This window comes from Canis aureus, chromosome 13 (assembly GCF_053574225.1).
Source record: "Canis aureus isolate CA01 chromosome 13, VMU_Caureus_v.1.0, whole genome shotgun sequence".
Taxonomy (NCBI): domain Eukaryota; kingdom Metazoa; phylum Chordata; class Mammalia; order Carnivora; family Canidae; genus Canis; species Canis aureus.
In genome coordinates this window covers 57,585,166-57,612,766 of record NC_135623.1, presented here as the reverse complement: position 1 = coordinate 57,612,766, position 27,601 = coordinate 57,585,166, and the positions used below count along the sequence as shown (strand labels likewise).

The following is a 27,601-nucleotide window of genomic DNA, read 5'->3' as shown; positions in this document are numbered from 1 at the left end:
TGGGAATAATACTTGACCGAGGATGACCTCGTGCACAGAAACTCAAGAATTGTTTGGAGTACAACCCTGCACTACGGGCTATGATGAACACATGGTTACAAAACTCAGCTCTATTTCAGGTGAAGTTTTAGGTGGGGGATTGTAGAAGGGTGGATGAGACTATCCGTATTATTTGTTAAAAATTTAAGAGTTCAGAGCACCTGGGTGGCTCAGTGGTTGAGCGTCTGCCAGTTTGGCTCAGTTCATGAGCTGGGGGCCCTGGGATTCAGTCCTGCATCCGGATCCCCGCAGGGAGCCTGCTTCTCACTCTGCCTATGTTTCTGCCTCTCTTTGTCTCCTAGAGAAAAAAAATTTTAATGTTCATATGACATCTTGTTACTTTGGGGTATGGACATTTTATGCTCATCAAACAGCAAACAAGTACTAAAAAAAAAAAAAATGAAACAAGTTAGTGCTTTGTGCAAAGCCTAACAGGATTGAATACACACACATACTGGTATTGGTTTCTCCTTACTATAAATTGTATATTTCATATCTGAGTAATTAAAAGCTTAAAATTAGTGGCATATTTGAGTTAATGAGATTTTATTATTCACATTATAATAACATGATGATAGCCTCTGGCTTGAGACTGAAATATATATTTGCATATATGTATACATGTGCACATATATACACACAAGTACAAATGCATCTCTTTTAAACTCATAAATGCACTTATGTGAAGTTCCATATGCATCCAATTTTCTTTTTTTTCCAATTTTCATAAAGAAATGACATTTCCGTATCTTAAGGTTATAGTTTATATAAAAGAATACATACAGGAAAATTTTGTAATAAAGCAAAGACTTTTGTCAAAACTGTCTAATTTGTATGTTTTGAAAATCCACATTTTCTACCCTGAATCTCCTTTGCAGCACATAATTTTGTGATCATATGACACAGATGCTTATTTGCAAATGAAGGTCTTGAAAACAAAAATGTATATATCGGGGCACCTGGGTGGCTCAGTGGTTGAACATCTGCCTTTGGTTCAGGTAGTGATCCCCTGATCCCCAGGTCCTGGGATCCAGTCCCACATCTGGCTCCCTGCGTGGAGCCTGCCTCTCTCTCTGTGTCTCTTGTGAATAAATAAAATCTTAAAAAAAAAAAAAAAGTGTATACCCAGCTGTAGAAAACCCCACCTCCCTCACCTAATACGTTTCAAATTTGAAAAAATAAAAGTATTGAAACAGATTATCTTCACTTCTAACAAAAATTAAGAGTGAACATTGTAGAAGATGCGAGTAGGGGTAAAGAGGTTAAAAAATACTAAGCAATGCAATCATTTAAAAATATCTTTCCAACGAATAATTAAAAGCAAGATAATTATAGTTAGAATATTATATTAACCAGTAATATGAAATGAGATTCAAAACAACAAATAGGTACGATCCTAATCTTTTTCAAAATGACATGTTTTGTGTACTTACATATACATACACTATACATGTGATAATCATGAGTCAGGGGACTTCTTGGCTTTATGCTTGCCTATGTCACTTTTCTATATTTCTTTATACTTGCCTATATTTTCCACAACAGCTATTGCCAGTGAGGGCAGAGTGGTAGAGTGCTCAAGAGAATAGATTCAGCATCTGATAGACGTGGTGAAAGTCTCTGGTGACACTTCAAGGTTATGTGTATCTTTTGAATTGAAAAATAGGCTAATAATAACACCTTCCTCATAAAGCGGTTGGGAGAATTAAGTGGTGTAAGGTGTGAAGAACAGAGAACGTGTTCATTATATCAAATTCCAATTTGGGAGCTATTTTTTTAACAGGTTTTAAATTCTTCCTTGGGTATTTTTTTTAAAGATTTATTTATTTGAGAGAGAGAGAGAGAGAGAAATAGTGTGTGCACTATAGAGTGGGGGTAAGGGCAGAGGGAGAAAATCTTCAAGCCAACTCCCTGCTGAGCGCTTGCTCTCAGGACTCATGACCAGAACTGAAACCAAGAGTCCATGGCCCAAGTGCTCCTCCCTTGGATATTTTTAAACCTTCAATTAGACATTATCATGCTCTATATGCAATATTATTTACATCTGTCCAGTTTTTGCCGATATTCCTCACCATTCCTTTTAGCATCTCGGAAACTTCTGAGATCATTCTCTTTTTCCTTGAAGTACATCCCTAAGATTCATAGTGATGGTTTTTGTCACTCAGATCTGCTCATTTTGGTTTGATAATATCTTTATTTTGATTTCTTTAATGAAATATAGTTTCATAACATATAATTTTAGGTTCATGGTTATTTTCAATTGGCACTTTGAAGGTATTCATTGTCTCCTGGCTGTGTTGTTCCCTTGAGTAATCAGCTGTCATGCAATTTTTACTTCTTTTCTAGGTAATATGTCAACCTTGAATGTTTTTGTCCTTGTTATGCTTTTATTCTGTTATCTCTTCAAAAATATTAAACACACTTATTTCATATTCTGTATCCAGTCATTCTGGTATTAATCTTTGCGGTCCAGTATTATTGTCTCAGATGATCTTCATTCATGATGTCACTAGTCCTTGTTTATTCAGTGATTTTTATTTATTGTGAATTCATGTACTTTAGAACTTTACCTGTGGATTCCTCTTTGAGTCCTGCATTATGGTGCAATGACCAGGTAGATGAATTGGGGATGTGGGGGCACTTCTAACATGGAGCCACTCTAAAATAGAGTTTCAATTTAAAGTTTTCAGGTCCATTTATACTACATTCTCTAAAAGGGATAAATTTCGGGCTCAAACACGTGTGAGTGGAAGCCTGCAGTTGGGACTCCTTGAGGGAGATTTTTCTGTATTTCACCAGCATCACAGTTGTGATAGGTAACATCTTACTCAGGTAAGTTGTTTTCTTGTATGACCATTATTTGGTCTTCCAGGGGTTCTGGCCTCCCATCCTGCTTAAGCCACATGTTTTTTATCTCCTGCCCTCTGCATGTGACTCATTTAAACTCTGACTCTGGGACTGGCAAACACCTCTCCTCCACCCCTCTCAGCAAAGGCCTGCTCCACCCTTTCTTACCCTTGCGCAATCAGGCTTTCTCATAGTTTTGCTTTCTATTCCCTTTACTTTGCCGCCAGCCCAGCAGTGCTTTCAAAGTAGAAGATAATACGATTTAAAAAGTGGGTAAAAGTTATGGACAGACATTTTACTAAAGAAGATATATGGATAGCAAATAATAACATGAAAGGCTGCTTAATATTGTTCATCACTAGGGAAATGCAAATTAAAAGCACAATGAAATATCACTCACAAGAATGGCTACAAAATGAAAAAGACAGGGGTACCAGGGTGGCTTAATGGGTTAAGCATCTACCTTTGGCTCAGGTCATGATCCTGGGGGTCCTGGGATCCAGCCCCACATCAGGCTCCCTGCTCAGTGGAGTCTGCTTTTCACTCTCCCTCTGTCACTCCTCCCGCTTGTGCTCTCTCACTTTATCTGTCAAACAAACAAATAATAAATAAAGTCTTTTTTTAAAAATGCAAAAGACAATATCAAGTATTGTCAATAATGTGGAAGAGCTGGAATTCTCATACATCGTAGGTGGGAGTATAAAAATGGTATAGCCATGTTTGGGAACAATTTAACACTTTATTATGAAGGTAAACATACATATGCCATATATATTAGTTTTCTGCTGCTATAATAAATTACCACAAGTTTAGTGGCTTAAAATTTACCTTCCTTTATTAGCTATAGTTCTGAAAGTCAGAAATCTGAAACACTGTGGCTGGGCTGTCTGCTGGCAGGATCACAAGATCACAAGACTGCATGCAGTCCAGGTGTTGGGCTGAGTCCTCTTCTGAGGCTCCAGAAGGAAATCTGCTTCCAAGCTCACTCAGGTTGTTAGCAGAATTCAGTTCCTCCTGGCTGCAGATCCGAGGTATCCATTTCCTTGCCAGCTATCAGCTGGAGACTCCTCTCACCTCCTGCACAGTGTCTACATTCCTTCTTAGGGGCCCTCACCATATTCAAGCCAGTAAGGACTCACTGAACCACCCTGCGCTTAGCATCTTTCTGACTTCCTTTTTTGACTACCACTTTTGAAGGGTGCATGTGATTAAATTAGGCCCACACAGAGAATCTCCCTTTGCCTGTAAGGTAACATAATCAAGAGAGTTATATCAGGGATCTCTGAGTGGCGCGGCGGTTTAGCGCCTGCCTTTGACCCAGGGCGCGATCCTGGAGACCCGGGATCGAATCCCACATCGGGCTCCCGGTGCTGGAGCCTGCTTCTCCCTCTGCCTGTGTCTCTGCCTCTCTCTCTCTCTCTCTCTCTCTCTCTCTGTGCGACTATCATAATTAAAAAAAAAAAAGAGTTATATCTCATTATATTCACCTGTTCCACCCACAGTCGAAGGAGAGAGGGTCATACAAGGGTGAAGGTCCTCGGGGGTCATTCCCAGAATTCTGCTTACCATAAGATACAGCCATTTCATTCCTAAGTATTTACCCAAAAGAAATGAAAATGTAAGGCAGCCTGGGTGGCTCAGCGGTTTAGTGCCGCCTTCAGCCCAGGGTATGATCCTGGAGTCCCGGGATCGAGTCCAGCATTGGGCTCCCTGCATGGAACCTGCTTCTCCCCCTGCCTGTGTCTCTGCCTCTCTCTCTCTCCGTGTCTCTCATGAATAAATAAAATCTTTAAAAAAAAGAAAATGTATGTCTACCCAAAGACTTATAGGTGAATATTTCTATCCACGTTATTCACAACTCAAAACCAGAAACAATTCAAATGTCCATCAGCTGGCGAATTAATAAAACAAACTGTGGTATATCCATCCAGTGGAATACCACTCATCAATAGAAAGGGACCAACTCCTGACATGCATGACAAAATGAAGACATCTCAAAAGCATGATGCTAAGTGAAAGAATTCAAACACAGAAATCTACATAATGTATAATTTCATTTATATGAAATTCTAGAAAAGACAAAACTATAGTAACAAGAAGTGAATCAATGGTTCCCAGGGATCAGGTTGGTTTCTGTAGTCTTGCCATAAGCATCCTTCCTGCAAATATTTTTGCCATAAACGTTTTCATTGTGTAACTCATTGACTGGAGGGAAATTTTGCCATAAAAGATAACAAAATGGGCATCCCTGGGTGGCTCAGAGGTTTAGCCTCTGCCTTCAGCTCAGGGCATGATCCTGGAGTCCTGAGATCGAGTCCCATATCGGGCTCCCTGCATGGAGCCTGCTTCTCCCTCTGCCTGTGTTTCTGCCTCTCTCTCTCTCTCTCTCTCTCTCTGTCTCTCATGAATAAATAAATAGTTTTATTTTAAAAAGATAACAAAATGACGGTTGAGTTTCATCTATCCATTGATGCAGTACTCCCATTTTTATATTACTTAAATCTTTACCTTCATAATGGTCTATACAGTGGTGCAAAGTTTTGAACCCACATTTCCAGTAGGATTTTGGAACATCTATCAATGGACATGTGACAATGCATCAAGAACCAATAATAGCAGAAGGCTCTCGCCGTGCAATACAAAGGTCATTTATACATATGCATCTTGGTATTTGGAAACTGATACTTCTTTTAATGTAGGAAAAAATGTTAGGAAAAAATTTTAGTGAAAAAATAAAAAATGTAATGCTGGGGTGCCCAGTTGTCTCAATCAGTTAAGTGTCCAACTCTTGATTTCAGCTCAGGTCATGATCTCAGAGTCTTGGGATAGAGCCCCATATGAGGCTCCACTCTCATCAGGGAGTCTGCTTGTCTCTCTCTGCTCTCCCTCTGCTCCTCACCACCCACCCCCCCAGCCACTCATGGGTTGTCTCTCTTTCTCTCTCCCCTCCCCATAAATAAATAAGTAAGTAAGTAAATAAATAAATAAATAAATAAATAAATAAATAAATAAATTTAAAGAAAGTGAGGTGCTGAACAAGAGGCAGAATCAAAAAGAAAAAACAAAGGATAATACTATGAACAAAAGATTTTGAAGACAAATGCTTGGGTACAATCCACAAAATTAAATCAGTTATTTGCATAGTTTTGCCATGAATCTATGCACATCTTTCACATATTCAAATATTTTGTATTTTGCAATCAAGTCTTTATCATTTTGCTATTAATTTTCATGTTCCATTATGTCCTCTTTAATGAATGTCTCCCTTTTATTTTTTGATGTCATCTATTGTGGCAGATTTGCTTTCATGCCAATTAGGTGTGCTTGTGGTAAGAGTGCTTTCCGGTGGGAATACTGAAAATACCAGATATGGACGGAGCATGGGGGGTAGGGATTGACTTCACAGGGCACAGGGCACTTTGTGTGGTGATGGAAATGTGCTCTACCATGGTGGTGCTGGTGGCTATGTGACTGTATACATTCATTCTTTCTTCATTGAACTGTACAATTAACATCAGTGAATTTCATTATATGTAAATTGTACCTTAACTGACAAAAAAGAAGATTATGGTCTTTATATTTTATTCAGAATCTTAAGATGGTTTTACACTGGAAGTTTCTCTACACATTTAATCCACAAAATTTATCTAAGACTTTCTTAACAGTGTCTAAATATGCTTGTAATTTTTTAAATTTAAAGATGTTTATTTATTTGAGAGAGAGAGCACGCAGAGTGGGAGGAGGGGCAGAGGGAGAGGGAGAAGCAGACTCCCCACTCATCAGGGAGCCCAGGACCCTGGAATCATGACCTGAGCTGAAGCTGGATGCTTAAGCAGCTGAGCTGCCACGGCACCCTGCTAGATCTTTAATTCATAGCCCATACACAGTGGAATTGCAGAGTCATTTGGTTATTGCCCATCTCCTCTGTGCTTGACTATAAACTCCATGTGGACAGAGTCATGTGTGCATTCACCACTGTACCCCATTACCAGGGACCATAGTGTGTCTTTTTTTTTTTTTTATAGTGTGTCTTTTTAAAAAAATATTTTATTTATTTATTCTGAGAAACACAGAGAGAGGCAGAGACACAGGCAGAGGGAGAAGCAGGAATCCTGTGGGGAGCCCAATTTGGGACTCCATCCCAGGACCCCGAGATCACTTCCTGAGCCAAAGGCAGATGCTCAACCACTGAGCCATCCAGGCGTCCCCATAGTGAATCTTTGACAAATATTTGTTGAATAAATGAATGATCCCTCCCCCAGAGCAATTTCAGAGATGGAAAATCTGATTACGCATCTTTCCCCTAGCTGATCTCTGCTTCAATTCTATTACTAAAACCGTTTCTAAGCTATAATTGAAAGTTGGAGTCAGAGACCTTTCATTTAGCCCCATTATGTTCTGGAAACCGCGTATCCTGACTGCCACCCTCTGGGCTGGGAGCCCATAGGAGTGTCACCATATGGGCTGAGAGAGGAGGAACACAGCCACCGAGGGCTAGCCTGGCTGACTCTGCTGGTTTCTCACCATTTCCAGTCTTGTTTTTTCACTGCAAACTAAGCTGCCTATTTCACTACAAGGCTTAAATTCACGGTTTTCCTTTTAAGGCACACTTGATTTATCTAAACATTAAAATTGTTTATTAGTATTAGTTAGAGAGAAATGTCCTTTGAGATTAAGGGGGACATTAACAGAAGCCAGAGACCAGAGCTCGTCGGGCTGGAGCTAGCAGCACCCTCAGAAGGCAGCGGGGCCAGGCAGGCACCAGACCTTTCTCTGTTTAGGAAACTAATTAGGTCCTCCATTCATTTGACCTTAGCCTTCAGTTACTTATCTGTAAATGCCACACCCTCTCTCCTTCTAGGTCAGCACTAAGGTGCAAAACTGCCAAGTGCTCAAAATTCTTCCTGACTATTGTGACCTATCAACAGGAAAAAAAAAAAATCATGTGAGAAATCAGCATTTCTTTTGCCTTTGGTCTTAGTATACAGATCTGTAAGCACAAAATGTGTGAATTTGATGGTCCCATCTCTGACCAAAGGGAACAAGAGCTCCTTCTGGAGAAGCTCAGAGCCCTCTCACCTCCTTCTGGTCGGTGCAGAGTCTGACAACCGCAACTGCACACCTACTGTGTGCCTAGCGCTCCGTTTCGTGTCCTTGTTGCGCTCTTTCCATTCACCTGTAGCCTTTTCTCGTTGTTACAGCCCCAAAAGTGTATCACGTGGACCCACTACATTGAATAGCAATACATTTTTGGAATAGAACAAAGAAAGGAAAAGAAAACAATCAGAAGTGCAATGCACTCCACTACGGGCCATGCATTGTCCAGCGAGGGAAACTGGCTTGTTCTGAGCACCGACTCCAGGGCCCTCTGCAAGACTTTCAATGCAGCTGTCCCAGACTCTGGGAGGTAGGGATCTGATTCCCATTTTGTAGATTAGGAGACAGCTGGGACGTGGCTAAGGGCACGTGACTGTGACAGGGCAAGGCTTGGAACTGGCCTGTCTGGCTCCAACACTCAGGATCTCACACTGGACCACCTTGGGGAAAAGCGAGGACCATGGGCTGGAGGAGGCTGGGAGTGTGACCTGAGGATGAGAAGAGCTGCATGGGACACCTGGGTGGCTCAGCGGTTGGGTGCCTGCCTTCTGCTCAGGTCGTGATCCCAGGATCCGGATCGAGTCCCACGTCAGCTCCGAGTGGGGAGCCTGCTTCTCCCTTTGCCTGTGTCTATCTCTCTGTGTCTCTCATGAATAAGTAAAAAAATCTTTAAAAAGAGAGAGAGAGAGAGAAAAAGAGAGAAGACCTGTGGGTACCAAAGGTTCCTGGGTTGCAAATTGAAGCAGGAATTAAGGCCCTGCATGACACTTAATGAAAGGCTTAATGGAAACACGTCCTTTGAGTCAGGAGCAAGAGGGAACGAAGTAGGGGACTAAGGCCTTGCCAAAGGGCCAGAAGCAAAGCCTAACTGACTTTTGCTCCCTTCTGTCCAGAGCGACCACAGTGGGAATTGGGTCTGCAGGAACCTGGTGAGGGCTGTGTGGTCCAGAGGCCCGAAATCCTGGTTTCACTGTTTCTCAGAACTCTTGCTAAGCAGCCTGTGTCCCACAGGGGCATCCCTTCCTTTGAATTCCTATTAAACCTCAGTTTCTCCTGATGGTATGGACACACATGACATGGGTTTATGACAGTTTTTTTCTAAAGATTTATTTATTTTAAGAGAGTGAGCGAGCAGGGGGAGGGGCAGAAGGGGAGACTCTCAAACAGGCTCCCCACTGAGCATGGACCCCCCCCTCCATCCCCACCTCCACCCCTGACTTGGGGCTTAATCTCATGACCCTGAGGTTGTGACCTGAGCTAAAATCAAGAGTCAGACATGTAACCAACTGAGCCCCCCAGCTGCTCCGGGTTTCTGACATTTTGTTGAACAAAATTTCATCCTTGATCCTCTGTACCCAACAGCCACAATAAGAACATACCTTTCTGGAGGTGAATGGTGGTGATGGTGGGACAGCAGTGTGAAAGTACATAGTGCCACAAGAGTGCACACTTAAAAATGGTTAAAATGACAAATTTTATGGTGTGTATATTTTTAAAATATGATTTAAATGTGCTTATCAAAACTCTTCACTGACTTGGGGCACTTGGCTGGCTCAGTTGGAAGAGCACATGACTCTTGATCTCAGGGTTATGAGTTTGCACCCCATGTGGAGTGTAGAGATTACTTAAATAAATAAAACTTTAAACAACAACAACTCTTCACTGACTTATATTTAGGCCCTGTGACTTTATAGGCAAACCCAAACATTGAGGGCAGAGGATTCTTCTTGTGTACTACCCCAAGTGTTCCTTGCCCTCTCCCCTCCCACAGCCCCATACATACCGGGTTTGTACTCCTACCAGCTGGGGCCGGCCTTGTGTCCACCCCCCTTGGTGTGTTTGGGGAAGCCTGTTGCCTGTGTCTGCAACTTGACACAACATAAATCAAGGCTTAGGATTCATTGGTCTGCAAATGCATGGTGTGTATGCTGAGCTGCCGGTGGCATGGGCATTTCTAGGGCAGATACTGGACGTAAAATCATTTCCCCTGCAGATGATGAAAGCAATGAACTCTCTGCATTCTCTCGGCACATGGTAGGAGACAACCCTGGGAGTAGAGACAGGGGCCCTCTTTCAGATTACGTGTTTTATGGCACCTAATTTCTTTTTTTTAATTCATTGGGTTTAAGAATGATCCCTCCCTGTTTATATTGCCTATATTTGCATTTACCGGTTTGTAAAATTGTTTAGAAACAATTGTTAAACTTGATAATAATAGCTAACATTTACTGGGTGTTTCTCTGTACCAGGCACTAGGCTGATTTTCTTTTTCTTCCAGGCTTTATCTCATGGAATCATCAGGGCAGCTCAGTGCAGCAGGCTCATGGCACAAATGAGGAAGTTTGGCACAAAGCGATTATTTAGCTCACCCCAAATCCCAGTGGGTACAAATAGCAAAGCCAGACTTGAGCTCAGGTGGCCCACTAGCTGAACCTCTATAGGCTCTTTCTTATCATAAAAGAACAATGGACCCTGCTCTGTGAAAGGCTTTGTGATAAATCCTTTCCAGGGGAAAAGAAAGATTCGGTACCGAAGATGATTATCTCATTCTGTGTATTCAGATAGTTATTTATCAGATTTTAAGTGCAACACACTTTCATTTAGTCCAACCAAGACGTTTTCTGGCACAGTAAACATGTCATTGTCACAGCAGAGGATTCTGCAACCCTCAGAATTTGGAGGAGGTGCATATATTTCATGCTTTGCAGGAAACAAGAGAGAAATGAGCGTTTCTGCTACCAAAGGCTTTTGTTTAAAAGAAGAAAAGAGGCACTTAGCTCTCTGAGTCATAGAAGCTTCTGTCATTTCAGATAAGCTGCCAGCCACCAGCCAGATCCCAGAGACCAGGGGAGGGTGTCCTTGTTCAGATAAGGGCTGCACATGACCATAGCAGGAAACCAAATCAAACCCAAAAAGAAGTTCAGAGGGTGATGATAGGAATGCTGATGCTAACGAGATTGTTTGGCATTTTCTCCCTTTCAACCAACACCGGCCTTTGTTGTGTCCCAGGAACACTTGATCCCGTGTTCGCGGTCAGTGATTCTTGGCTGGAGCTGGATGGTAAATTGTTCCAGGGCAGATGCTGCAGGTCCCTGGAATCCCAGGCCGGTCCCCTGTAATCTGGGGAGCAGCTTCCACCCTTGGGAGCCTCCCAGCCGCTCTGGCTGGAGAAACAGCTGCTCATGCTTGCTCTCACCCTCACCCCCGATGCCCACCCTCGCTCCTGAGATGCCCATACCCAGTAAATCAGACTGAAATATCCTTTATGTCAAACACCTGCCATGTGTCTGTCTACACTCTGCCACTGAATCCATGAAAAAAAAAGCCTCTTAAAAAAATTCAATAATGGGAGGAAACACACCCCCTCCCCAAAACCTTCCCTTCCTTCTTTCTCCCACTGAAATTATTTTTAAAAATAATATAGAGGGGCAGCCTGGGTGGCTCAGTGGTAAGCACCGCCTTCAGCCCAGGGCCTGATCCTGGAGACCCGGGATCAAGTCCCACGTCGGGCTCCCTGCATGTCGGGCTCCACGTCGGAGAAGCCTGCTTCTCCCTCTGCCTGTGTCTCTGCCTCTCTCTCTCTCTCTCATTCTATGTCTATCATGAATAAATAAATAAATAAATAAATAAATAAATAAATAAATCTTTAACAATTAAATAAAATAAAAATAATATAGAGCTCCCTTGAGACATGTTCAATCAAATTTGATTTAGAAAAATTCAGATTTTTCAGACACACGGAAATCCTTTATCTGTAATTTGGTAAGTTTGATGCCAAGTTGATGCCACACTCCGTCTAGCAGTCTCCTGAAAATCCTGCCAATCGGCCTCAGCGTTCTGGGAGGGGTGGGGGGCGTGAGCCAGGAGAGGCTGGTTTAGAGAATGTCAGCCTCAGGAGGCGGCCAGACTTTCATTCATGGTTCTGAGATACAGTCTGGCTGGGCAGGGAAGGGAGGTACCTGCTTCGCTGTTTGCAGTTCCTGACACTGCTCAGACGGCAGGCTGTGTTCCCACAGAGCTGGGAACACAAGCAGGTGCTGGAAGGTGGGAGCAGGGCTCTAGGGAACTTCTTCAGCTGATGCTACAATGACCAGAATGTAGTTTCTAGTGCCCTGGTTGACAAGCCTCCTAGATTAAGTCCAAGATTAATCGAGTGTCTCTCCCTTTCTAACATAGCTCAGCCTCTCTTATTCTGTCTCTATGAAGAGTGCACGTGGGTCATTTTCTCTAAAACCCATATTGGGGGCACTGGGTGGCTCAGTGGTTGAGCATCTGCTGTTGGCTCAGCTCATGATCCCAGGGTCCTGGGATCGAGTCCCTGCAGGGAGCCTGCTTCTCCCTTTGCCTGTGTCTCTGCCTCTCTCTCTCTGTGTGTTTCATGAATAAATAGATAAAATCTTTAAAAAAAAAAATCCCCATATTAAAATCCCCCTGCTCTCCCCAGTCTGGTGCAGCCAGAGAACTACCTCTGGGCTAGTTGCATTTGTTGTCTCTCTGTCCCTCTGCCACGGAGGGCCTGTGAATTCCCTGCACGTGACCATCCCTGAATGTCCCATGAATCTCTCGGTCACAAAGATGCCTCCTGCCAGGCTTGTTGAAAGGTCCCATTATGACTCTGAAGACACCTGCTTGGCATTTCCCTTTCTAGCGTCTGCTCCAAAACTGTCCTGTCTGGGATTTACACCAGTCGTTTTCCTCGCAGCTTTTTCTAGTTCTTTTCTCTTTTGAAAATCATAGCGATGGTGACACATTTAAAGTCCCATGGTGTTTTCCAGCTATTATACAGGAGGAGGGAAAGAGGAGGGAAACCCTCCTAGGTGTCTACCATCAGGGCCAAGAGGTTTGCTTATCTACACGTGAAAAGTGCATCAAGAAACTAGCTGAGTCACGTTCATGCATGTGTATGTATGTGTGCGTGTGTACATGTATAAAACAGTATCCATTATTGAAAAGTAATAACAATAAAAATTTAACAACGTAAAATGCCCATTATTCTTCTGCTAATGCAAAAACTATTTCCATAATTGTGTATTCCATTCTCACCTTTGCCAAATACACACACTTTTATGTTAGGACATAGAACACGTGAAGCTTTATTTGCTGCCATAGGAATTCCTATTAACAGTTAGTTGCTCCTTTTTCTTTGCACCTTTCCCATAGCATATCATATGGTCTGCATTTCTGTCCTAACAATTATTTCCCTGCATCACAATTAATATTTGTGTATCATCCTTCTCTATCCCTGGAAGGGCAAGAGCACATCACATTTATCTTGATATTCTTAGCATCCGGCACTGTGTGTCTGGTATATAGCTGGCACTTGATAAATGCCTATGGAGCTAATGACTACAAGAACAATTCAATCACAGCAGATTAGTCTAGACTCAGGTTATCCCTGTTCTGGAGGTTGTGAGCTTGTATAGAGTCCACAGAATCCATTGGATCCCAGACGTTTAGCACGTGGGTTAGGAAGGGAAATCCGAAATTTTCACAAAGTATGTCCCTAGTAAGTTCTCAGCAAGAGGTAATATATCAGCAAGATGTATAGTAGACATGCAAAAGGACCAGAAAATGAGTCCCAGCCTGATCCGATGTGGCTCAGCTCTTGGTCAGAGGCGCTGAGTGGACCTGCTGAATCACTGGCCTTGAGGATTGCTTACTGACGTGTGTGATTTGAAAGAACCCAGAGCACCCATAGCATTTAGCTCTAGTGATGAAGAACATATGCTATTTGAAGTAACTAATGATCCTGAATATGATTATCAACCTCAACCTGAGTGTGCACTAGACAGATGAATTAAGTTCAATGTAAAGAGCAAAAGAGAAGGGCAATTAAATTTCACTATCAGTGAAATGGTCCAAGAGGGAGTCTTCCTAGGAAGGTGGAAGTGGTGATGGCATAGAGTTTATTTATTTGTTTTGTCTTTATTTTTAAGTAAGCCCTACACCCAGTGTGGGGATTGAACTCATCACCCTGAGATCAAGAATTGCATGCAGTGAGCCAGCCAGGCACCGTGATAGCATAGTGTTTAAGTCACACCAAATTCCCTCATAAAAACAGACTGAGCAACTAAGTATCAAAACCAAAAATCCACAGACATCTTTTACCATGAGACTGGAATCTGAGCCATCCCCACAAACCCCAAACCACAAGCAAATAGCCACAAGGCCTATGGCATCTGTGCAGGAGAAAGCAAAAGGAGGCAATGAGGCGACGGACAGACCTTTGAACAGAACTACAAAGTACCCATTAGGTGTTCTCTGAGAACAATTTGAGAGGAGTAGCTGAGACTTGGAAGGGACTTATCCAGTCCAATGACAGGTGAATGAAGGAGGTCCATAGTCAGCTCAGTCTAACTCCCATGAACTGCCCAGAGTCTAGCCAGAGCCCCTTCAGGCAAGGAGCGCCACACAGAGGAGAAACTGTGCAATTACATAGAGTAAGACACGGACAACATAGAGAAGGAAGGTCTAGATAAAAGTGCTGGAGGGGAACAGAGCCAGACAGTACCAGAAAGCAAATTACACATATGCGTACAATCGGAAACCAAGAGGGAGCTCTATGAAGATAGAAAAGCTACCCTGCCTCCTTCTAAAAGTTAAGGAAAATTAATTTTCCTTAAAAATGCACAGCAGAAAAAGTCTAATTCCATATAAAGTCCTTAAGGGAAAAAAGGGCAATAAATGTTGAACAGCTATACTACAGAAATTGTAAGCATGCCAGAAAAAAAAAAATCCACAAAAAAAAAAAAAATCATAGCCATAACTTTCTCTCTCAAAATGAGCTTAAAAGTCATTGAGAAAATGATGGGGCCTCTGATTGGCAAAGTCAGTTAAGCAACTGATTCTTAGTTTCTCAGCTCAGGTCATGAGCTCAGGTTTGTGAGATTGAGCCCCACATTGGGCTCTACACTGCGGGTGGGGGGTGGGGAGTCTGCTTCTCTCCCTCTCACTGTGCCCCTCCCCCTGCTCTCTTTCTAAATAAATGTGCTCTCTCCCTGAAATAAATAAAATTTTAAGGAAAATACATTAAGAAAATGATACAACTAGAGATGCCTGGGTGGCTCAGTCAGTTAAGTATCTGCCTTCAGGTCAGGTCATGATCCCAGGGTCCTAGGATTAAGCCCATCAGGCTCCCTGCTCAGCAGGGAATCTGCTTCTCCCTCTGCCCACCCATCCCGCCACTCCCTCTTGCCTTTTCTCTCTCAAATAAATAAATAATCATTAAAAAAAGAAAGAAAAGAGAAAAGAAAAGAAAAGAAAAGAAAAGAAAAGAAAAGAAAAGAAAAGAAAATGACACAACTGACTAACTATTCCTTCAAGGGAGACATAGAAATGGACAGTAAGCACAAGAAAGAAGCTGCTCAACATCATTAGCTCTGGAGGAAATGCAAATCGAAACCACCCCCGGGAGGGCTATAATCACAAAGACAATAGCAAGGGTTGGCAGGGATATGGAGAAATTGAAAACATCATACATAGCTGGTGGGATTGTAAAATGATGCAGCCACTTTGGAAAACAGCTAGGCAGTTCCTCAAAAAGTAAAATGTACAGTTACTACACAATTCAGCATTGCTTTTTAAAAGATTTTATGTATTTACTCATGAGAGACACAGAGAGAGAGAGGCAGAGACGCAGGCAGAGGGAGAAGCAGGCTCCATGCAGGGAGCCCAACGTGGGACTCGATCCCGGCACCGCAGGATCAGGCCCCTAGCCAAAGGCAGACGCCCAACCACTGAGCCACCCACGCATCCCCCGAGTCAGCATTTCTACTTCCAGGTATTGACTTGAGAAAACTGAAAACATACGTCTACACAAGAACTTGCACATGAATATTCATAACAGCATTATTGGTAAGAGCCAAAAAGTAGAAACAATGTACATGTCCATCAACTGCTAAAAGGATAAACAAATTATGGTATATCCATACGATGGGCTATTATTGGGCCATAATAAGGAATAAACTAATGATACCTGCTTCAACATGGACAAACCTTGACAACACTGTGCTAAGTGGAAAAGCTAGCTATACACAAAGGGCACATATTGTGGGGTGCTTGGGTGGCTCAGTAGTTGAGTGCCTGCCTTTGGCTCAGGTGGTGATCCTGGGGTCCTGGGATTGAGTCCTGCACCAAGCTCCCCACAGAGAGCTGGCTTCTCCCTCTGCCTATGTCTCGGCCTCTCTTTGTCTATAAAAGATTTAATTTATATGAAATGTCCAGAATAGGGAAATCTATGAAGATGGAACATATTCTGAGATTGCCTTAGAAGTTGAGGGGAAATAAAGAATAACTACTAGTGGGCATAGAGTTTCTTTTTGGGGTGGCAAAATGGTCTAATGTTGTGATGATGGCTGCACATTTCCATAAATATACTAAAAAGTATTGAACTGTACAACTTAAATAAGTGCATTGTATGATATGAGAATTTTATCTCAAAAAGCTCTTGTTGATGAGAAGAAAAATTATAAAAGACATAAAAGAACAATGTAAACCAGAATTAAACAAACTCAAAAATGAGGTGATAGAATTCAGAAAGAATTAGAAATAAAAAAAAAATCATTTTAGAAACGAGGACTAAACTAAAAGATTGAAGAATAGATTGAACAAAACAACAGAAAATGCTTTAGAAAGAGAAGGTGAAAATGAAGGGTTTTTCAGAATCAAAAAGAAATGAAAGATACCCTAAAAATTTAGGAGAAAGTGACAAATGTTGGAAACAAAGAAGTAGAAGAAAAAAAGAAAAGGAAACAAAGAAGATCCAACATATGGAGAGTAGGAATTTCTAAAGAAACACTTCAAAGCAAGAGAAAGGAGCAAGTACAGAACACTATAATTTGAAAAGACTTCCCTGCAGTAAAAATGATTAAGACTACATAATGACAGACATAACACATATCCAGAATATTGACTCTAAATAACCGACACCAAGATATATTCCGGTAAAAAAAAATAGTGGACTTTAAAAAAAAAAAAAAAAGAAAACAAAACAAAAAATCCTTTGCTGTCTATGCTGTCTTTCTCAGAAAGAAAATCAGATTTTCATTACAAGAAATTGGAATAAAATAATATGTTTAAGACACCTGAAGAAGGAAAATGTGAGCAAAGATCTTATAGCTAGCAAAATTGACTTTTATGTAAAAGGTACAAACTGTTGTCAACATGCCGGGACTCAGGCGATATTGCTTCCATGAGCCTTTCCTGAGGAATCAAGTGGAGAATGAGTCTCTGGAAACCAAAATGACTAGAGATACACTGGTGAGGCACCTTAGACATACCCAGATTACTTGTAGAACTAAAAGAAGGTTAAAAGGAGAGTATATAGTATGTTATGGCTGTATGTACAGACAATGTAGATGAAGAACAAGTATACAAGTAAATGAAGGAGGGGTACCTGGGTGGCCCAGTCAGTTAAGTGTCTGCCTTTGGCTCAGGTCATGATCCTGGGGTCCTGGGATGGAGCCTCATGTCAGGCACGCAGGGAGCCCACTTCTCCCTCTCATCCCTGGTCATGCTCTCGTGCTCTCTCTCCTTCTCTCTGTCAAATAATAAATAAAATCTTTAAAAAAAAATAAATGGGGATGCCTGAGTGGCTTAGTGGTTGAACGTCTGCCTTTGGCTCAGGGCATGATACTGGAGTCCCGGGATCGAGTCCCATGTCGGGCTCCCTGCATGAAGCCTGCTTCTCCCTCTGCCTGTGTCTCTGCCTCTCTCTTTCTCTCTCTGTATTTCTCATGAATGAATAAATAAATAAATCTTTAAAAAAAATAATAAAAAAAATAAAATCACCACGGGAACTAATTCATTTTCTTGAAAACTGGTAATTAAAGCAAAGAAAATTAGAATTCTTCCAAGTGATCTGTGCCACTGAGAAACCAAAAGCAACATGAAGGGATGCAGACCTTTATGAAAGAATTCCAAATAATAAATGAAAATAAATGGTGAAATTAGAATATCAGTATTTTGCAGACCCCGGTGAATTCATGGTTCTTGACATTGATACTTAACAGCTGGTATCATCACAAAAACACAAGCAAGGATAACCTGCCTCCTGATGAAAGAATACACCTCCACCTTCAGCCCTGCTGAAAGCATTTAATATAAGTCTGACCCAGCCCCTGGCTCCAGCTACCTATTTGCAGGACATACAGCAGACAGGAAATATATTGGATTGCAGCATGGATATGCAGTTGGCAAAATATAGACTCTGAGGTGCTCTACAGGTTAGGTTCTTCAACAGATAAATTGAAGAAGAAAGAGAGGAATGGAGGGAAACCTATAGATTAAAATAAACTTAAAAGAGGAGCACTTGGGTGGCTCAGTTGGTTAAGCATCTGCCTTCAGCTCAGGTCATGATCCCAGGATCCTGGGATGGAGCCTCACATCTGGCACTGCTTCTCCCTCTGCCTCTCACTCTGCTCGTTCTCTCTCTCTCTCTCTCTTTCTCTCTCTCTCTCCCTCCCTCCCTCCCTCTCAGATATATAAATAAAATATTTTTAAAAATTAAAAAAATGAAATAAAAGACATAAAATGTAAAAATGAGAGGAGGGGGATGCCCAGACTAAAAATTTATAGTGTGGAGGTATGCACATTTAGGTGATAAGACCAAAAAGAGGGGGCACTTGGGTGGCTCAGTGGGTGAGCATCTGCCTTCAGCTCAGGTCATGATCCTGGAGTCCAGGGATCAAGTCCCACATTGGTCTCCCTGGGGAGCCTGCTTCTCCCTCTGCCTGTGTCTCTGCCTGTGTCTCTGTGTCTCTCGCGAATAAATAAAATCTTTAAAAAGAAAAAAAAAAAAAGACCACAAAGAAATAAGGAAGTTACCATGATAAAAATCAGCATAGTGGTTACTTCTCACATAAGGGAGAGAATCGAGGTGAGAACAGGAGAACAGGGGAAGCCTGGGGTGGCCAGCTCTTTTGGTTATGTGGGTGTTCACCTTACAATGACTTGTTAAGCTCTGCGTTTGTTTTGGGGATTTTCTTTTTTTTAAATATTTTATTTATTTATTCATGAGAGACACAGAGAGAGAGAGAGAGAGAGAGAGAGAGAGGCAGAGACAGAGGCAGAGGGAGAAGCAGGCTCCACGCAGGGAGCCAGACACGGGACTCGATTCTGGGACTCCAGGATCACGCCCTGTGCTGAAGGCAGATGCTAAACCACCGAGCTACCCGGGCTGCCCATGTTTTGGGGATTTTCTATAAGTTTTATTTTATAATAAAAGGGTGGAAAAGAAAGGAGCAGAGAAAGACAGTGATTTTGATGCTGATGGTAGTGGTAGCTAATACTTACTGAACACTTTTTTTTTTTTATTCATGAGGGAGAGAGAGAGAAGCAGACACTGGAGGAGGGAGAAGCAGGCTCCATGCCGGGAGCCCAACGCGGGACTCGATCCCAGGACTCCAGGATCGCGCCAAACACAGGCGCTTAACCACTGAACCACCCAAGGATCCCCTACTGAACACTTTCTTAATGCAAGGTGCAGTGCTCAGCACCAAGCATAGATTAGCTCATTTCATTCCCACCATCATCACCACTAGTATCCCCGTGTCCCAAAGGGGGAGACTGAGGTTTGCAAAAGCCAAATGACCTATCCAAGGTCTTCAGTTAGGAAGCGGTAAATCTGAAATTTGCTGATGATCCACAAGCTGAAAACGCGCACAGATAAGATTAAGGGAATAGCAAGGCCACGAGGATTCTAGTCTCCCCTCCTCTGCTGAGTGGAAAAAAAAAAAAAAGAAAGAATGGAGTATTCACTCTTCAATGTTCATTATGGACAGATTCATCTTTGGTAAATAGCACTTTAGGGGAGTGGAGGATATTGTCCTAAGTACTCTGTGATAAATTACTGACAGGCAAGACAATAATTTGATTTGGGATTTACAAAAAATAATTTATCTTCTTGAAGTGATACTAAAGATCCACCTATCTTTGCTGAAAAAAAAAAGTCCTATGTGCCCTTGCTATTATTCATCTTGCTTCTAATCTTTTAAAAGGAAGGAGTTTTAAATCATACATTTAAAAGTAATTTAGAGCAAAAAATAAATCACTAGGTTTAAAAATGAAATTTTGGCTAGAAAGTGAGGTCATACCTTTATAAGAAAAACTATTAAAATAATTGATCTCCTTGTCTCTCCAAATCACTTTGAAAATTCCAAAACAAGCTTTTATATCTATGAAGATAAATGCAGGCCTTTTAATGCATGAGACCTACTATAATTTCTTTTGTGTTCTCTCCCGAGAACATTTAAATACAGGTCCTGTTTGGCAACCAGAGCAACGCTTCCTGAATTTGTAATTAGTAAATTTTCCAGAGGAGGGCACTCATTCCCCAGGCTACTCAAAGGAACCCCTTGCCGAAGTGGAGCAGCAAAGAACAAAAGAGGCACATTCCACCCAGAGGATTAAGAACAAAAGGGTAAATTAAAAACAAACAAAAAAAAAAAAACAAGAGAAACTCGGTACTTATTGTGGCCTCCCATAATCTCCACAAACAGCCTCTAACTCGACCACAGCTTGTCTCAGACAGGCCGAATATTGCATTAAAAATAAACTAGCAAGCACTGGTTTTTCCAAGACATTGTTTAGTGTAGCAATACCATCCTAGGAATGCCCATTTATTCACTGGTCGATTTTGCCTGAACTCTATTTTCCCAGAATGAAACGCATGCAGGCACTGCCGCTTCCAAAACAATCTATTTTAACATGAGTCATGTTCGGTGGGACAGTAGCCGAAGTGCCCTGTTTTGCAAGCCAGCGGTCACTCAGCACGCCCCCAAATCCTGCCCCATGGGCTTATCCCTGGCTTTGTTTGTTCTCCACGGAAAACACATCTCATCCACACCAATAGCTTTACTCAAATAATTATGCTTTTAAAAAACCCAGAGCCACTTTCCTGGTCTGTTTTTAAGAAAACAGTACATATTCCTCAGCAAACACAAAGAAAGCAGTATCTCAGAGCGACAACTCAAAGCAAACACACAAATGGAACCCAACCCCTTGTTTACTTACAGGTCTTTAAGCTCCTAACATTGACATCAGTTCCTCAGGTCTCCTGTGCATTTTCTTCCCTATAGCAAACAACAGTACTTTAATCTGCAAAGAGTCAGGCTCTGTTGCTCCAGAAAGATGGGTTAATTGTCCCTCCAAGGACCGAAGAGTGAACAGAGCTGGAGAGCTGACAGGCTGTGTCATGGGGAGCAACAGGCCCGAAGTCTGGCTGCGCAAAACGAGCTCTGCTGCAGAAAGTCTGGCCACGCATTAAGGAGTCGGGGCTAAAGATCCGGCACGAGAGACACACAATCGGACGGTTACAGTGTTCGAGAAGGATCCCGCTATAGCTTTTCCTTAGGGTCTGTTTGAAAGTATTACATTGAACTTCAGCTCGCCTTTCCAAAAAGTATTTTTAGAAGCAATTAGGGTAAAAGCCTTGAGCTCCTTGGGGTTTTATCTATACGGCTATCTCTTGGCCTGCAGGACCCTAAGGTATTGAATTAAGTGAGGCTCCTCTTAAAAAGCAGGGGCTCCCATATATGGAGCAAGCAGCCACACTTGCAGGGCACCGGCTGGAACGCATCTGGAAGAGGCCAGGTGCGTCAGGCCAGGTGTGTCAGGCCAGGTGTGTCAGGCCCGGTGTGTCGGGAGGAGGCCGCCGAGGATGCGAGAGCCGGTTGTCTTCGCAGTTGGTCTCCCCTGCAGGGCATGTGAGGCCCTGGTGGAGGTTTTTTTTTTTTTTTTTTTTTTCTTGGGAGAACCTATTTTTATTCCCGGTTGAGACCCTGAGTCTCTTCTCTCCATGTCGAAGGGTCCAGCAGTGTCAGGGCACAGTGAGGTCAGTATCTGCTCCTCAGCAAACCACCCCCAGGCCCTGGCCACCGCTCTCATGCCAGCTGACGAGGAGCTGAGCCAGCCAGCTTTCCTCAGGACGGACGATGGCTTCATGAGAAACACAAACATATTTGCAGTGAAATAAGGAGTCTCTATCTTAACCAGAAAGGGGTGCAAATTGTGGCATCTCAGGCACTGAGGCAGGCGAGGGGAGATGGGGTTTGAAGATTAAGGGTCTCCTGCAGTGTATGGGGGACCGTCCTCCCCTCTCTGCATTGACAGTCTCTGATCCCCAGCCAGGCTGCCTCCCACCTACACTCCTCTCAAAATACCGAGGGTGCAGAGAACCCCCCCTCCCCGCCCAGAGAACCCAGAAGGTGGCCGCACATCTGACACACAGGCCCCAGATCCTGCTCTGGCTTTTAAACTATAGAGCAACAGGATTGTCCAAAAGGAGCTAAGAGGGAAATGCTACTTGATGGCAAAACACTAGAGCTGTGGAGTTCCGCCCCATCATTCTGCCGGGGGAATGCGGGGGACAGGGCCCAGAGAGTGTCCACAGAAGCTGCTTCAAGTTGAGAAGAGTGAGGTGCGGGCAGGCCCATGGGGCGCCCTGCTCCACCTTCCTCCCCTGTGCTGCTTGGCTTCCAATCTGGGCTGACTGGGGGGCCAGGATGAGGCCAGGCACCCCTGCCACCGCCCCCACCCCAGGCCCGGTGCCCCCTCAGCCAGAGCTCACCCTTCCCCCTGAGCACATCCTCGGTCTGGGCTGTTATCCACTTCAGCTACTTCTTGCTCATTGTCTTGGGCTGAGATCTTAACCTGGGGCCTTACGGATAGACAGCATCTCGGTCTACAACGTCCTGAAGTCACGTGTGAGGTGTGTGGTTATGAAAATGTACATTTGGGGGAGGACACCTGGGTGGTACAAGCGACAAACTCTTGGTGTCAGCTCAGGTCCTGCTCTCAGGGTCATGAGATCAAGCCCCACATCGGGCTCCGCGCTCAGCAGGGAGTCTGCTTGAGAGTCTTCCTCTCCTTCTCCCTCTACCGCTATGCTTGCTCTCTCTCTCTCTACAAATAAATGAATCCTTTTTTTAAAATGTCCTTTTTTTTTTTACCCCAAGAGGATGAGCTTTTGGTTTCCTTGGAGTCTCAGAGGGACTTACGGCTCCCAAAGGGCCATGCAAACCACCCCAAAGGGATTGTTAATGAGCTAAAGTCAGAGAAACAAGTGTGGACTGAGTGATAAGCCAGGTTATCAAGACTTGGTAGAGAGAAGAGCCAAGAATTGGGACAGAGCCTCCCGCAGTGTGTGCACTGCACAAGGGCCAAGAGGGCAACCGGTCCAAGTCCTTTATTTTATAAATGAGGAGGCTGAGTTCAAAGTTATAGGACCTGGGTCTCCCCACTCCCCATCAGGACTCTTTCCATAAACCCTTCTTGTCCTTCTCCTGGAAATTGTAGGAAGATGTGGCGAGATGACCTCGAATGTTATCAAAGTGGTTCTAGACTTTATAGGATTTATATCAGCAGCGTATTGTCAGGAGGGAGGCCTCTGGAGCAGGAGTTTGAATCTTGATTCTAGTTCTTTTGCCTTTAGTAAAACGATCTCACTCTGTGTGCCTGAGCTTCCTTATCTGTAAAGTGGGAATAATAGCAGCAGACACCATTTCAGATTTTTCTGTGAGGATTAAATTGACAAATATATGATATATTATGGATAATATATAATGCTTAGGCTCTGACACATATTAAACACTCATCCTCACCTATTGTTGACATTGTAACGAGCATTTATGGAGCCCCTATTATTTTCAAAGCAAGATTCAAAGATGAAGGACCCAATTTATTCTCTCTAGTTGGGAGTTGAATGTGGGGAATCACAGTTAATTAAAATATTTTGTGACAAGACCCTCAATAGTGGTTGGCCCAATGCCCTCGGTAACTGGGAGGGGCGCTTACTAATGCCTGGCGTCTTAAATTTTCTCCCGATTCAAAATGCAAATTTATGCAGGTAAAACAACAGTGTGTTCTCTAGACCTACCTGCCCAGGGACCGCAGAGGGACTGAGGGTATACAACATGCAAATGCAAGCGTAAGCTGCTGTAGCTACCCTCGGGGCAGGGCTGCCAGGAACCACCACTTGGCAGATTGGGATTGAAAGTAGGAGCAAAAGGGGCATACGTGTGACAGGCTGGGCAGGGCTGCTTGAGGACCAAATCCAGCAAAAGCTGCCAGGATATCCTGGGATTAGGTTATGCCCCAGAGTTAGTGAGTCAACAAGAGCAAAGAAACAGAGAAGTGGAGCTGGGATTAGGGCATGCACAATCTGGGTTTATTTCCTCCAGGGTAGCTGTGTTCTGTGTTCCTGTTTTGAAGGCATCCAGCTGGGGCCCCAGCCTCCAACCCTGTGGTTTAAATATAAAGCCCTCTGTATTAGGGTCATATGGAGAAACAGAACCAATAGGATGTATATGTATATATATATATATATTTTTTTTAAAGATTTTATTTTATTTTATTCATGAGAGATACAGAGAGAGAGGCAGAGACACAGGCAGAGGGAGAAGCAGGTTCCATGCAGGGAGTCCGACACGGAACTCGATCACGGGTCCCCAGGATCACACCCTGGGCTGAAGGTGGTGCTAAACTGCTGAGCCACCCGGGCTGCCATATACAAATATATATATATTTAAAGTGCTTTATTTTAAGGAATTAGCTCATGCCGCTGTGGGAGTTTACCAGTCTGATATTTGCAGGACAGACTGACAGGCTGGGAACTCAGGAGTTGATATTACAATCTTGAGTTTGAAGGCTGGAAATTCAAGCAGAATTTCTACACTGCCATTTGGAAGAAGAATTCCATCCTCATCAGGGGACCTCAGTCTTTTCTCTTAAGGCCTTCAACTGATCAGACAAGGTCCACCCACATTATGGAAGTTCATCTACTTTACTTAAAGTCAGCTGATTTAAATGTTAATCACGTCTAAAAAATACCTTCACAACAACATCTAGACCAGTGTTTGACCAAACAATTGAGCACCATTGGTGCCAAGGCCCAGTTAGGTTGACACATAAAATTAACTGTCATCCCCTCTGACCCAAACACTCACCAAAGACTGTAGGGCCACACGAAGTCAGGAGGGAGGGAGAGCCTTGAAAGTTTGAAATGCTAGCAAATCTGAACCTTTTCTTCCAACTCTCTGTTCACTCCTCGCCTCCTCTGGGAAAATGTTCCCTACCCTGTGCCATGAGGTCTGTGCCCCTCCTCTGGGAAGCAGGGCCACTGCCTGCCCCTATGACACTGGCAGTTTTGTGTTGTAACCCTGTGTTTATGCTTCTGACTGTCTCTCATCCTGTACCCCTAGGGCATATTTTTATTGCAACTACAGCATGCAGTAGGCACTCAGTAAATGTTGGCTCGATGATGAAGTTTCTGCTTTTGGAGTCCCATGTGAGCCTCCACACCAATGAAGAAAAGAATTCAAGTTCCCTGATAAACCTTGATGCCAAGGAGAGCCCAGCATCTGAGATGACAGATGGCGCTTATATTTATGTTAAACATTAAACTTATCAAAACACACATCATGCCCCAGTGATGAATACTATTCTTCTATGTAATGTGCTAATAGAAACACATATTTTTCTTATTCCCCATCAGATAGCAGTTATGAGTCACTTCCTTGGGAGTGAGAGTTCAAATTAAGGATCTTTGTGTGGATGAGGTTCCAGACTCAGTCCTCCGGGCCTGCCTGTTGTTCTTTCCTTCCTTCACCCTCAAAGCATTTGTTGGGTGCTGACTATGTGCCAGGAGCAGGTCCCAGCCCCTCAAAATCCTTGGGCTTGGGCTGAAGGTTTCACTTTTACCTTCATAAACAAATGCCAGATTTGCTTGGTATTTTGCCATAAAGAAATGCAGTGAATCTTATGTCGAATTGACATGCTTCTTTATGACCTCATCTTTAAATCTGACTCACAGTCCAAGCCGTGGGGCACTTCGGATTTTGTGCCACTTCTTGTCTAGCAGAATATGATATGTAAAAACGCCCCTGGATCAGGCTATAAATTCTGCTCCTTTAACCACTGCGAACTTTGAAAACCAAAGGTGGTGAAGAAGACCCCCCTGTCCCTGGCCAATACCTCAAAAATCAAACTTGGAAAACCAGGGGGAAATTTATCATAAGATTGGAATACCACGGAATTTTAGTTTACCAACTAGAAAAAGAAATTTGTCCAGAGTGATAGTTGATAGAACTCGATATGCTTCAAAACACCAAAAACCTTCTAGGTGCATCTTAGATTCATTAGCCCATCTGTGCAAAGCCACCTCCAGCGCCTCCCTCTCCTGCTGGTGTGTGCGAAAGGAGCATTGGAGGTGAGTGATTCTTGGCATTTGGTTCTATTCCATATGGTGACCTGAGGACATTTACCGGGAAGCTTCCATCTCCATTCTGCTGTTTGTGTTCCCACGTGTGGCTTAGAAAATCACATCCCATGTTGTCCAAATAGTATGCACCGTAAGAGAAAGAAACTAGATTCAAGACAGAGATTTTCCTAAATAAAGTACAATAAATTGCAAGTGTTAAGTTTTGAGTTTTTATTGCCTTGTTTTTATGATAACTTATTTAATTGTGAGTTTTTATAATGTAGTTTTTAATGGTGGTGATGTGTAGCAATGGGCTCAAAATTCCTGAAAATTTAATTGGCTCTTATAAACTGATACACGTCCAAATCCCAGTACCCCTGCCGACCCTCTAAACTGAGACTCCATGGGAATGCTGGTTAAACTCTAATATGAATTTATAACATTCACATCTGAGCTCAAATGGAAGATGAGAGAAATCCCCAGGTGCTAGGAACAAAAAAGAGAGCTTGGAGCCTGGGCCAGAGTAGTGAGTGGGGTAGTAACAGGAGGTGGGCCTGCAGGCAAGAGGATATTGGAGCCAAAGAGCAGCTAAGGATATGCAGGGCCTAATTCCCAATCTGGGACAGGAGACGTGTCTGGGCATGCACGAGACAACAGGCCTGGCATTAGGCAGGGGCCCTGGCGGGCAGCTGTACCCAGCAGCCCAGGTAAGGGCAAGGAAGCTTGTCTCTGGCCTGGGCAGATTAAAAAAAAAAAAAAAGTCTCACAAGACATCCAAATCCCAAGCTTGTGTCCAGTGTGGGTGTGAGGCCCAAATTCACACAATCTGAGAGATGAGGGAATTGCAAGTCAAGAAATTCACATAAAAACTATTCTTGAACTAGCAAAATCCTAGGGCCCAGGGCAGAGGGTAACTTTTTTTTTTTCCTAACAGTTTCCAAGTTCCACATCACAGACATTTGCAATGCATAGAACCAATGAAGCATTTGAATCCAGAAAAATAAAGAATTCTACAATTCGGTAAGAAAAAGACAGAGGCACCTGGCTGGCTCAGTCGGTGGAGCATGATACTCTTGATCTCAGGGTTGTGAGTTCAGACCCCATGCTGGATGTAAGGATTACTTAAAATAAAATCTTTTTTTAAAAAAAAGACAAAAACGAGGTACCTGGGTGGCTCAGGGGCTGAGCGTCTGCCTTTGTCTCAAGGTGTTATCCTGGGATCCAGATCGAGTCCCACATTGGGCTCCCAGCAGGAAACCTGCTTCTTCCTCTGCCTGTCTCTCCACCTCTCTGTCTCTCATGAATGAATTAAAAAAAAAAAAAAAAAGACAAAGACAAAGACGAGGTGCTTGGGTGGCTCCACTGGTTAATCATCTTCCTTCAGCTCAGGTCATGATCCTGGGTCCTGGGATGGGGCCCCGC

At 43.2% G+C, this 27,601-nt stretch overlaps 1 long non-coding RNA gene across 1 annotated transcript; it reads right to left on the bottom strand.

The window, feature by feature from the left end:
• Positions 1–624: 624 nt before the first annotated feature.
• LOC144282571 (uncharacterized) lies at positions 625–27,601 on the bottom strand. Its single transcript, XR_013351069.1, has 4 exons — positions 27,346–27,601; positions 17,378–17,521; positions 3,350–3,472; positions 625–2,698 (listed from the first exon to the last, which is right to left on the bottom strand). It is a non-coding gene; the product is annotated as an uncharacterized LOC144282571 (long non-coding RNA).